This window comes from Carcharhinus amblyrhynchos, chromosome 8 (assembly GCF_965287045.1).
Source record: "Carcharhinus amblyrhynchos chromosome 8, sCarAmb.v2.hapA, whole genome shotgun sequence".
NCBI classification, from domain to species: domain Eukaryota; kingdom Metazoa; phylum Chordata; class Chondrichthyes; order Carcharhiniformes; family Carcharhinidae; genus Carcharhinus; species Carcharhinus amblyrhynchos.
In genome coordinates, this window is record NC_137331.1 from 95582799 (window position 1) to 95595337 (window position 12539).

Below are 12539 nucleotides of genomic sequence, written 5' to 3' on the forward strand. Positions count from 1 at the left end.
TTCTTCACTCAAAGGGTGGTGAATCTCTGGAATTCTCTGCCCGTTGAAGTGGTGGAGGCTGCCTCGCTAAATATTTTTAAGAAGCGGGTTGATGGGTTTTTGATAAGAGAGGGGATTAAGGGTTATGGGGAGAGGGCGGGAAAGTGGAACTGAGCCACGACAGATCAGCCAGGATCTTATTGAATGGCGGGGCAGGCTCGAAGGGCCAGATGGCCTACTCCTGCTCCTATTTCTTATGTTCTTATGTTCTTATGATATCTGTTTAGAGAAGTGTTTGGGATTGGATTCTTCTCAACACTGTGCAGATTAGATAGAACCTGGTACTTTTGGGCTTGTGTTGTGTACTATTACATGACGTGGTGTATCTTCCCACCGAGCATTGGATTTGTGAATTAATTAAAATGTTTTTCCACGTGGTGGATATAATCAGTGATCTGATGATATCAGTGAACCAACAAGCTCTCTTTCAGTCTCATCTTATGTAAATTACCACAGGTGAATCCCAAGTTAAAGCCATCACCTGAATACAATTTAATACAACCGGTCCCCAGACAAGGTCCCCTAATTTCTTTACCGGATGAGATCCCAATTTTGTCATGCTCCTGGGTGAGAAGGAATGAGCTGACTTTCCCTTTTCATTCAATACTGCCCCTCCCTCCCCTCAATTGGTGGGAACAATGATAATTTTAAATAGATTCACTCTTTTGTGGGGGCCAATTTAATCAGGTTTTCTTGAGTTAAAAAAAAGATTTGATTTGATTTTGACTTAATTTGATTTTGACTTGGTTTATTACTGTCACATGTATTTGGGGTGCAGTGAAATGTATTCTTTTTGCACTATACAGACCAAGCATGCTGTTGGTAGAGCACATAGTGGAGAAGGAAAGGAGAGGCTGCAGAATGTAGTGTTAGGAATAAGTTTATTAGTTACTAAAACCGGAGAAAAATAATGAAAATGCAACACATAGGTATGCACATTGGTCAGAAGTGAAAGGTTATGAGTCAAGATAAAGAAAAAACCTTTGGCTTTTCGGTGAGTGTCAATGGTGGTATATTGTGGTTGTGTTAAGTTGGGTGATTCTGGTGGTGTTGACTGTCAGTTTAGCATTTAGTTTGGAAGCACTGGATTCTGCAGGAGTGCTGAAGAGGCTGCCTGATTCCCTTACAATGGTGGTTTCTGCTGAACCTTCCTCCATCAATGTATAGAAAGAGAGGGATTTTAACCTGTAACCTTCAGAGGTGGTTGACTGCTGTTTCTTCTTGTTTCTGTGCAACTCACACACTGACATACCAATACACCAGTACACACTGATCTGATCTGGTCTTTAAGCTTTTATTTAGAGACACACATTGAATCAACTATCTCTATGTATTCCTGGGAGGGGAAAATAAACCAAAATGTCTTTCGCCCAGATCCTGTTTTCTTTCATCTCAGACCATTTCCACATTCTGAGATATTACTCAATCGGGAGATGTGCTTTGGGTGTCTGCTAAGAGATGACAATCAGTCTGCACCTGTCTCCATAATAAAAAGGCTCACAACAACAGGTTAAAGTCCAACAGGTTTATTTGGTAGCAAAACCCACTAGCTTTTGGAGCGCTGTTCCTTTGTCAGGTAAGTCATCAAGCAGTGCTCCAAAAGCTAATGGATTTTGCTATCAAATAAACCTATTGGACTTTAACCTGCTCTTCTTACTGTGTTTACCCCAGTCCAACGCCAGCATCTCCATATCCTGTCTCCATGACCACAGGAGAATATAGTTCAGTATTTTGCATGACATCTCTTCCTTTCAAATGTCTCTATCTGAAGTAGGTTTTAACACCAGTATAGGTGTGACACTCTGTCCTCTTGTGACAAATTGGTCAAATATGGTCCACATAGGAAGTGGTCACTTTACATTATCAGCCATATTTTGCTCACAGTCTTTGCTTGTATTGCTTTTAAAAAAAAGCATCTGTTTTCCTTAAAAAAACCAACATGCCCATAACTAATTTGGAGCTGTGATCCATTGTCATGACAAATTAAACATTCAATTAACATTCAGGATCTCAGTTTAATGTCTCACCTGAAAGGCAGGACCTCTGATAATGAAGCACTGCCTTGATAATGCATTGGAGTACTGCCAACCTTGACTATGTACTGATGTCTCTGGACTGTTTTATGCCAGCGTCTATATGAGCTCCTCCCACTTCACACTCTTCTCCCATACCCACCCATTCCCTTCTCCCTCAAGCTTCTCCTTTAATGTAATAATTCTATCTGCTTCAACCAATGCTTGTGATTGTGAAGTCCACATGTTCACTACTTGCTGCACAAAAGATATCTTCTAAGACGTTGACCTTGGCTCAGTGGTAGCATTGTCTCACCTCTGAGCCGGAAGGTTATGGTTTCAAGTACCACTCGAGAGGCTTGGGTCTAAGTTTGTAGTAAGAACATAATAAGAATATAAGAACTCAGAGCAGGAGTAGGCCATCTGGCCCCTTGAGTCTGCTCCATCATTCAATAAGATCATGGCTGATCTTTCTGTGGACTCAGCTCCACTTACCCACCCGCTCACCATAACCCTTAATTCCTTTACTCATCAAAAATTTATCTATTCTTGCCTTAAAAACATTCAATAAGGTAGCCTCAACTGCTTCACTGGGCAGAGAATTCCATAGATTCACAACCCTTTGTGTGAAGAAGTTCCTCCTCAACTCAGTCCTAAATCTGCTTTCCCTTATTTTGAGGCTATGCCCCCTAGTTCTAGCTTCACCCACCAGTGGAAACAACTTCCCTGCTTCTATTTTATGTATTCCCTTCATAATCTTATATGTTTCTATAAGATCTCCCCTCATTCTTCTGGATTCCAATGAGTATAGCCCCAGTCTATTCAGTCTCTCCTCATAAGCCAACCTTCTCAACTCTGGAATTAACCTAGTGAATCTTCTCTGCACCCCCTCCAGTGCCAGTATATCCTTTCTTAGGTAAGGAGACCAAAACTGTACACAGTACTCCAGGTGTGGCCTCACCAGCACCTTATACATAACGTCGGTGTTTTTAAACTCCATCCCTCTAGTAATGAAGGACAAAATTCCATTTGCCTTCTTAATTACCTGCTGCACCTGCAAACCAACTCCTTGCGATTCCTGCACAACAACACCCAGGTCCCTCTGCACAGCAGTATATTGCATTTTTTTATCATTTAAATAATAGTCCACTTTGCTGTTATTCCTACCAAAATAGATGACCTCATATTTACCAACATTGTACTCATCTGCCAGACCCTCGCCCACTCACTTAGATTATCTATATCCCTTTGCAGACTTTCAGCTGTCTCTGCACACTTTGCTCTTTGGCCCATCTTAGTGTTATCTGCGAATTTTGACACACTGCACTTGGTCCCCAACTCCAAATCATCTATGTAAATCGTAAACAATTGTGATCCCATCACTGATCCCTGAGGCACACCACTAGTCACTGATTGCCAACCAGAAAAACACCCAATTACCCCCACTCTTTGCTTTCTGTTAGTTAACCTATCCTCTATCCATGCTAATGTATTACCCATAACACTGTGCACCTTTATCTTACAATATTTGCAACCTTTGATGCGGCACCTTCTCAAATGCCTTCTGGAAGTCCAGATACACCACATGCACAGGTTCCCCATTGTCCATTGCACATGTAATGTTCTCAAAGAATTCCACCAAATTAGTCAAACATGACCTGCCCTTTATGAACCCATGCTGTGTTTTACCATTGGTACAATTTACATACAGATGTCTCGCTATTTCTTCCTTGATGATGGATTCAAACATTTTCTCTACCAGAGAAGTTAAGCTAACCAACCTATAGTTACCTGCCTTTTGTCTACCTTCTTTTTTAAACAGTAGCCTCACATTTGCTGTTTTCCAATCTGCAGGAACCACTCCAGAGTCCAGCGAATTTTGGTAAATTACCATTAGTACATTTGCTATTTCTCCCGCCATCTCTTTTAGTATCCTGGGATGCACTCCCATGTAGCACTGAGGCAGTGCTTCACTAGCAGAGATATGGGACATTAAACTGAGATCCTGTATATTAATTGGATGTTTAAATGTATGCAATTGATGGTTTTAACTCGGCACTCACCAGCATTCATTTATATAAGATGAAGCTGAAACAGAGCTGGTTAGTTCAATGTGCAATATGAGTCCTTTGAGCCCACCCCGCCATTCAATAAGATCATGGCTGATCTGTCGTGGCTCAGTTCCACTTTCCCGCCCTCTCCCCATAACCCTTAATCCCCTCGCTTATCAAAAACCCATCAACCCGCGTCTTAAAAATATTTAGCGAGGCAGCCTCCACCACTTCAACGGGCAGAGAATTCCAGAGATTCACCACCCTTTGAGTGAAGAAGTTCCTCCTCAACTCCGTTCTAAACCGCCCCCCCTTTATCTTGAGGCTGTGCCCCCTAGTCCTACTGTCCTTTCTGAGCGGGAAGAGTCTCTCCACCTCTATCCTATCCATCCCATTCATCATCTTATACGTCTCAACTAGATCTCCCCTCATTCTTCTAAACTCTAACGAGTACAAGCCTAGTTTATTCAGCCTCTCCTCATAGCTCAACCCCCTCAACTCTGGTATCAGCCTAGTAAACCTCCTCTGCACTCCCTCCAAGGCCAAAATATCCTTGCGTAAGTACGGTGACCAAAACTGCACACAGTACTCCAGCTGCGGCCTCACCAATGCCCTATACAGCTGCAGCAAGACCTCCCTACTTTTATATTCAATCCCCCTCGCTATGAAGGCCAGCATCCCATTCGCCTTCCTGACCACCTGCTGCACCTGCAGGCTGGGTTTTTGCGACTCATGCACAAGGACCCCGAGGTCCCTCTGCACCGTCGCCTGCTGCAGTTTTTTGCCACGTAAGTAATAGTCTTTCCTACCATTATTCCTACCCAAGTGGACCACCTCGCACTTGCATGAGTGAAACCGAGGGAAACTCAGTAGTTGTGTCTCTGCTAAATCTAAATACACGAGACAATAATAAATCAAACCACATATTTAACCATGGACCAAAATCAATAAGTGGAGATCGCTTAGCTAGTTAATTTGACCAGCTGGCTAGTGTGTGATTCAGAATGGTGCCAATGGGGTGAGGTCAACCCCTGGAGCAAGAATGCCAGACTGCAGAAATCTGCCTCCTTGCCTTGTCCTATGCTCGATGTGGTGTCCCTCAGGTTATATAGTCAACTCTTTAACAGGGAGAGTTGCCTATCCCTCATGAGCTATGACTAATTACCTTATCTAATATCTGATTGCTATAAAGTTCTCTGAGACATCCTGAAACCTGTTAAATAACTGCAAGTTCTTTGTTCTCAAATTTTTTTTTGGCTTTTCCATAGAATCATAGAATCCCTGCATTTCAGCAGGAGGCCATTTGGCCATCGTCCTACACTGACAACAATCCCACCCAGGCCCTATCCCATAAACCCATGTATTTACTCTGCTAGTCCCCCTGACACTAAGGGACAATTTACCATGGCCAATCATCCTAACCCACCTTTGGACTGAGAGAGGAAACTGGAGCACCCAGAGGAAACCCACATAGACACAGGGAGAATGTGCAAACTCCAAACAGACAATGACCCGTGGCTGGAATTGAACCCGGGTTCCTGGCGCTGTGAGACAGCAGTGCTAACCACTGTGCCACCATGCTTTGCTGGTTTGCATCTATGCCCCTTTGTCTTACCCACAAGTGAAGACAGTTTCTGCGCCTCCACATTGAGGGGTTCCCCACTACACCCGCCCATTACACCTTCATCAAGACTCTTATCACCTTCCTTCTTAATCCCTTTTTTTCGGGGGAAAGAGCCGCACAGGCTGCTCCACCTCTCCTGATGAGTAACCTGCTGGCACCTCAGCAGAGGGACTACTTTGCCCTTCAGCTGCACCGTATTAAACGTTTGCTTAGGTGGTGGGGGGGTGGGGGAGGGGTGGTGGTGGTGGGGGGGCAATGCTGGTGGGATTGTTTCAAAAGCGTCAAATGAATCCAGAATATATCCCATCTTGCTGTAGAGTGAAATTAAAACCAAACCTTGGCAACTGACAAAGAAAGAGGAAACAAAGAGCACTCGCTGTGCAAAAAATGAACCAGAATTCTGTAAATTCTAATGAATTCTGTAATTCCACATCAATTCTAATGAAGACCGAGGGAAACTCAGTAGTTGTGTCTCTGCTAAATCTAAAGTTAAAGTAAAAGGGCATAACTCTTTCTGACACTTGGCCAATTCTGTACTTTACTGAAACTTCCACCCACATCTGAACTACCCTCCCCCAGCCGAAAGCAGAACAAGCCAGACAGAAAAAAAAGAGACAGGTCTACAGAAAGTACCAAATAACACCCAGCCAACTGTCTGCTCAGAGTTTCCCCCACATATTCTGGGAAATTTTTCTATCTGGAGCGTTTGGAAGGGGGAAGGGTGTGTGTGTGTGTGTGTGTGTGTAATAGAAGACTGTAAATACAAACACAATAGGACTTATTTACATTGCGATCAGGTTAAAGCTTGCTTTTTGCAATGGTGAGCTTCTCCTGACAGCCTTGGGCAACTGGGAACTCTTTGAAAGATAAAAGGTGATGAGTGAGGAGATGTGAAGAAGCAACATTGTACCATGAAAAAAGTCAGATAAGATCTTAAACGGTACCAGACGAGAAACACTTTAGGGAAACAGATGCTACGACTGTTTGACTGACAGCTCCTCCACCCACTCGGTTGGGTATCAGTCACTTTTATATGGTTCTTTGACCACCAGTTCCTGTATAGCAGGCATCCTGCAGATGAGACTAACACTGTCAGATTTTGTCAGCCCAGAGAATCCAATTATCCCTGTGACTCAATAGCCTAGCTTCTGTCCTTATCCAGTCTGCTTCAGACTGACAACAATTTGGTTAACTCTTAACTTCCCTCTGAAGTAGTGCAGAGGCCACATTATTGAATCAAACTGGAGCAACTTGGTAGACAAAGTGCTCCCTGCTACAGATCCTTGTGTATTTGGTGTCTCAGCACCACAATGGACTGCCCTCACGACAGCTATGGTGAGGAAGATACAGAGACTGATAGCCAAGTTCCGCACGCATGAGGATGGCCTCAACCGGGATCTTGGGTTCATGTTGCACTATTTGTAACCCCCATGACTTGCCTGGGTTTGCAAAACCTCACTGTAATGTCTGGAGACAATACACATCTTTTTAACCTATGCATAATGCTCTTTCCACTCACATTGTCGGCATCTTTAAGACTTGAATAGCAGGTTAGTTGTAAAGACTCACACTCTAAACAGTAATCTGTAAACTCTCTGTGCTGTTATATGCTCTGTCTGAGGCCAGAACTCTCCATTCACCTGGCGAAGGGGCAAACTCCGAAAGTTTGTGAGTTTACTATCAAATAAATTGGTTGGACTTAAACCTGGTGTTGTCAGACTTCTTACGGGGAAGATACTGCCAAAGGCATCTCTCTGGAGTGTTTCCAACAATATAGCTCTTGGAGCTAAAGAGATCAAAGGATATGAGGGGAAGGCGAGATCAGGATATTGAATTTGATCAGCCATGATCAAAATGAACAGCACAGCCAGACTTGAAGGGCTGAATGGCCAACTCCTGCTTCTATTTTCTATGTTTTTATGTTTGATTTGATTTGTTATTGTCACAAGTATTAGAAAATTATTGTTTCTTGCACACTATACAGACAAAGCTTACTGTTCATAGAGAAGGAAATGAGAGTGTGCAGAACGTAGTGTTACAGTCATAGCTAGGAGGTAGGGAAAGATCAACTTAATGCAAAGTAGGTCCATTCAAAAGTCTGATGGCAGCAGGGAAGAAGCTGTTCTTGAGTCCGTTGAGACTTTTGTATCTTTTTCCCGAAGGAAGAAGATGGAAGGGACAATGTCCGGGGTGTGTGGGCCTTTGCAAAGCAGGTATGGAAATGATGCAAAAAGTTTTGTCAAAGTTGATCCTGAGAAGCTCCTAACGCAGAACTCTGTCCTCGATACGCTGTGCATCAATGCACATCGAGAGAAATCAACTTCTGTTGGAGAACCATCAACTTGGCGAAAGACACCCTTCAGTCTGCCCCGCTGTCGATGACCAAGTGGTGCAGATTGACACATTCCAACGCCTAGGACTATGTGCTAAAGGATGCACTAAATCTTGTGTCAGTCACTGCATAGGTTCAATGAGGAAAGATTAGGGTAGCACAGTGGTTAGCACTGCTGCCCCATAGCACCAGGGACCCGGGTTCAATTCTGGCCTCGGATCACTGTCTGTGTGGAGTTTGCATGTTCTCCGGTGTCTGTGTGGGTTTTCTACTGGTGCTTTGGTTTCCTCCCACAGTCCAAAGAGGTGCACTTTAGCTTGATTGGCCATGCTGGATTGACCCTACTGTCAGGGGGATTGGCAGGGTAAATATGTAGGGTTATGGAAATAGGGTGGGATTGTGGTGCGTAAACTTGATGGGTGAATGACCTCCTTTTGCACTATAAAGGATTCTATGATTCTGTGATCACTGTCTAAGGCCCTCCTGCTGTGATACATAAAGCAATTGAGCAATACAGTATGCAAACAGGCCCTTCAGCCCACCTAATCCATGCTGACCATGGTGCCTTCCCAGCTAGTCCCAACTGTGTGCATTTGGACCCATATCCCCCTAATCCTTTCCCATCCACGTACTTATCCAAATGCTTTTTAAATGTTGCTATTAAATTTGCCACTTTCTCTGGCAGCCTGTTCATATACGCACCACACTCTGCATGAAGAAGTTGCCCCTCAGTCCCTTGTAAATCTTTCCTCTCTCACTTTAAACCTATGCCTTCTAGTTTTCAATTCCCCTACCTTGGGAAAAAAACTATATGTATTCATCCTATCTGTGCCCCTCATGATTTTATATGCCTCAATTAGGTCACTCCTCATACTCCTACGTTCTAAGGAATACAACCCTGGCCTGGTCCACTAAACCTGGCAAAATCCGAGTAAATTTTCTCTGCACTCTTTCCCGTTTGTCAATGTCTTTCCTATAACAGGGTGACCAAAACTGTACACAATACCCCAAGTGCGGCCTCACCAATGACTTACGCATCTGTAACATAATGTCCCAACTCCACTACTCTGACTGACGAAGGTCAGTTTGCTAAACTCCTTCTTCACCGCTCTGTCTACTTATAACGCTGCTTTCAATGAACTATGTACTTGTATTCCTAGGTCAAAGGGGCTGGAAACAATGGGTTAGATTTTACACTCCTCCACCAGCAGATTTGAAAGTAAGCTGCACATTCCCATTGCCTTCTTGCCAGATGCTAGTCTGTTTAAAATCATGGTGGGGCGAGGGAGGAGTCAGATGGCTTGTCTTCCCCCTAAACTGTTATAGCTGTCAAGTGGTAATTAATGGTCTTGTCCCACGCCTGCCAATGTTCTACCTGCAGTTTGGAGGGGGGAGCCTGACAACTTTAGCTTAGGACATATATTGTAGGCCTCCGAGGCCCATTCAAGCCCCCCTCCTTAATCCTCCCCCATGGGCACTTTAGCATATCCCCCACACCCCCTCAATCTCAATCCCAGACATTCCTGGGCTCCTTGACATGGTGCCACTGTTTGTAGTCCCAACAATGTCCACTGCTCCTGGCTGAAGGTGCTGGGACTACAGAAAATATCTTTTTCTTTATTCTTTCATGGGACATAGGCATCGCTGGTAAGATCGATATTCATTCCCTATCCCTAATTGCCTTTGGACAAGTGGCTTGCTAGGCCATTTCAGAAGGAAGTTATGAGTCAACCACATTGCTGTGGCTCTGGAATCACACGTAGGTGAGACCAGGTAACGATGACAGATTTCCTTCCCTAAAGGACATCAGTGAGCCAGATGGATTTTTTGCCAATCGTCATGGTCACCATTACAGAGACAAGTTTTCAATTCCAGATTTTATTAATTGAATGCAAATTCAATAAATTAGCTGTTGTGGTGGGATATGACACCAAATTAGCCTCAGCCTCTGGGTTACAAGTCCAGTACCAGTACAACTATGTGACTCCCACATCAAAGTCTTGTCTCCAACCTCCAACCTCCAATGCTGCTCCCAGCACTAAATTAGGATTGTGAATGGACTCTGCCCTCAACCTTTTAGCCAAGGGGCAGGAGCTGCAGTGCCCCATAATATCCAGCCCCATGTAAAGCCTCTTGGGCTATAGGCACCAGAGAATGCTGGAATTGAAATGTCGGCAGGAGCTTTCCAGCCATTCACACTGACAGGATTTTTCAGTCTTGCCAAAAGCACGCCTACATCAAATTAAGTTGATCTTTCTCTACATCCTAGCTATGAATGTAACATGACATTAGAGTCATAGAGGTTTACAGCATGGGAACAGGCCCTTTGGTTCAACTTATCTATGCTGCCCTCTTTTTTAAAACCCCTAAACTAATCCCAATTGCCCGCAATTGGCCCATATTCCTCTATACCCATCATACCCATGTAACTATCTAAATGCTTTTTAAAAGATAAAATTGTACCTGCCTCCACTACTATCTCTGGCAGCTTGTTCCAGACACTCACCACCCTGTATGTGAAAAAATTGCCCCTCTGGATACTTTTGTATCTCTCTCCTCTCACCTTAAACCTATGCCCTTAAGTTCTGAACTCCCCTACCTTTGGGAAAAGATATTGACTATTTACCTTGTCTATGGCCCTCATTATTTTATAGACCTCTATGAGGTCACCCCTCAGCCTCCTACGCTCCAGAGAAAAATGTCCCAGTCTATTCAGCCTCTCCTTATAACCCAATCCATCAGGCCCAGGTAGCATCCTAGTAAATCTTTTCTGTACTCTTGCTAGTTTAATAATATCCTTCCTTTAATAGGGTGACCAAAATTGCACAAGTGTGGCCTTACCAATGTCTTGTACAACTATACCAAACATCCCAACTCCTGTATTCAATGTTCTGACCAATGAAACCAAGCATGCTGAATGCCTTTTTCACCACTCTGTCCACTTGTGACTCCACTTTCAAGGAGCTATGAACATGTACCCCTAGATCTCTTTGTTCTGTAACTCCCCCAGTGCCCTACCATTAACTGAGTAAGTTCTGCCCTGGTTCAGTCTACCAAAATGCATCACCTCGCATCTGTCTAAATTAAACTCCACTTACCATTCCATTCATCAGCCCACTGGCCCAACTCTGCATCCTCTCCTTTCCTTCTCTATGTATAGTATGCTTTGTCTGTATAGGCGCAAGAAGCTATACTTTTCATTGTATACTAATACATGTGACAATAACAAATCAAATCAAAATCAAATCCCACCATGAGTTTCCCAGCAGTGAGGAGTGCTTTCAGTGGGGAAACTCCATTGACAATGGTGGAACAGGAAGATCCCATCCCCCACCACAAAACAGAGTGGGTTGCGCAGGAAGTCCCACCCATGTTGTATTTCTAACCTGTAATGGCAAGTGCAGAGGGGCACGTTATGTACTATATTGAAATAATCTGATCTGTATTGCACTTTGAACTGTTATGAAAGGTACTTTCACAAATGTTATGAATTAAGTCAATTTTTCAGAAAAAATAAATGACTGTGGCATTTCCAGCGAAGGCCGCATCCTAAGGAATGAATGAACCCTAACTTTGCTCTAACCACATCGTACAAAACCACTGTCCTGATAGTAGCATGATCTGGACATGAATGTCACAGATAGTGTTGTGTGTCAGGACATCAGTTTGATGCCATCACTCACATCGCTGCTTCAACATTCATGCTTTCCCTATTACTCCCATACACAAACAGCCCAGTGGCACAATGTGAAAGTCAGTGCAGTGAGGCAAGAGGTTCTTTAGGTCACTTGTCCTACATTTGCCCTTTATTGAAAAAGGTTATTTAAGGCGTGCTGCTGTGCTCTTCTCAGGCTGAGGAAAGAGTGCTATTTCCAAACAGATGACACATTCTCCCTGATGCTCAGTGTGTCAATGATCTGTTTAAGCTGTTCTTAAACTGTAGATTGTTTCGTGGGTAGTTGTGGAGATTGGCATCCATGAGCGTTACCCGACCCTACCCTGACAATGGAACTGCGGATTTATGAAAAACAAATCCTAGGATTCTGCCAAAGGGATTAGAGAATTGTATTCGGTAGTGTAAATGCTGGAGGGCAGTTGTGCTTTCATTGACCTAAGCATCAGTATAAAAGCAGTATAACAAGGAAAGTCTTAGCTCAAGCCTGGGCTTATGCTGAGTTAGCTGATTTCAGTGTTTAACAGCCCCGAGGTGGGAAGGAAAGTGAGTTGAAGGTCCAGCTCCTATTTGCCAATGACTCTCGCTGAGGTAATATATAACTGTGAGTATTGTTTCAAGTTATTAAAGCTGCTATATAGCACCCCTTGGTTGAACAGCCCTTGAACATTCATGTTTGATCTCACGTATGATGGATAACTGAAAGGAGGAGCATGAGTTAGTGCCTCAGTAAGAGAGTAAATCTGGGAAAAATAGTGAATGAGAGATCCTGAAGGAACCAGCAGGACTGGTTTGCATTGTCAAAAAC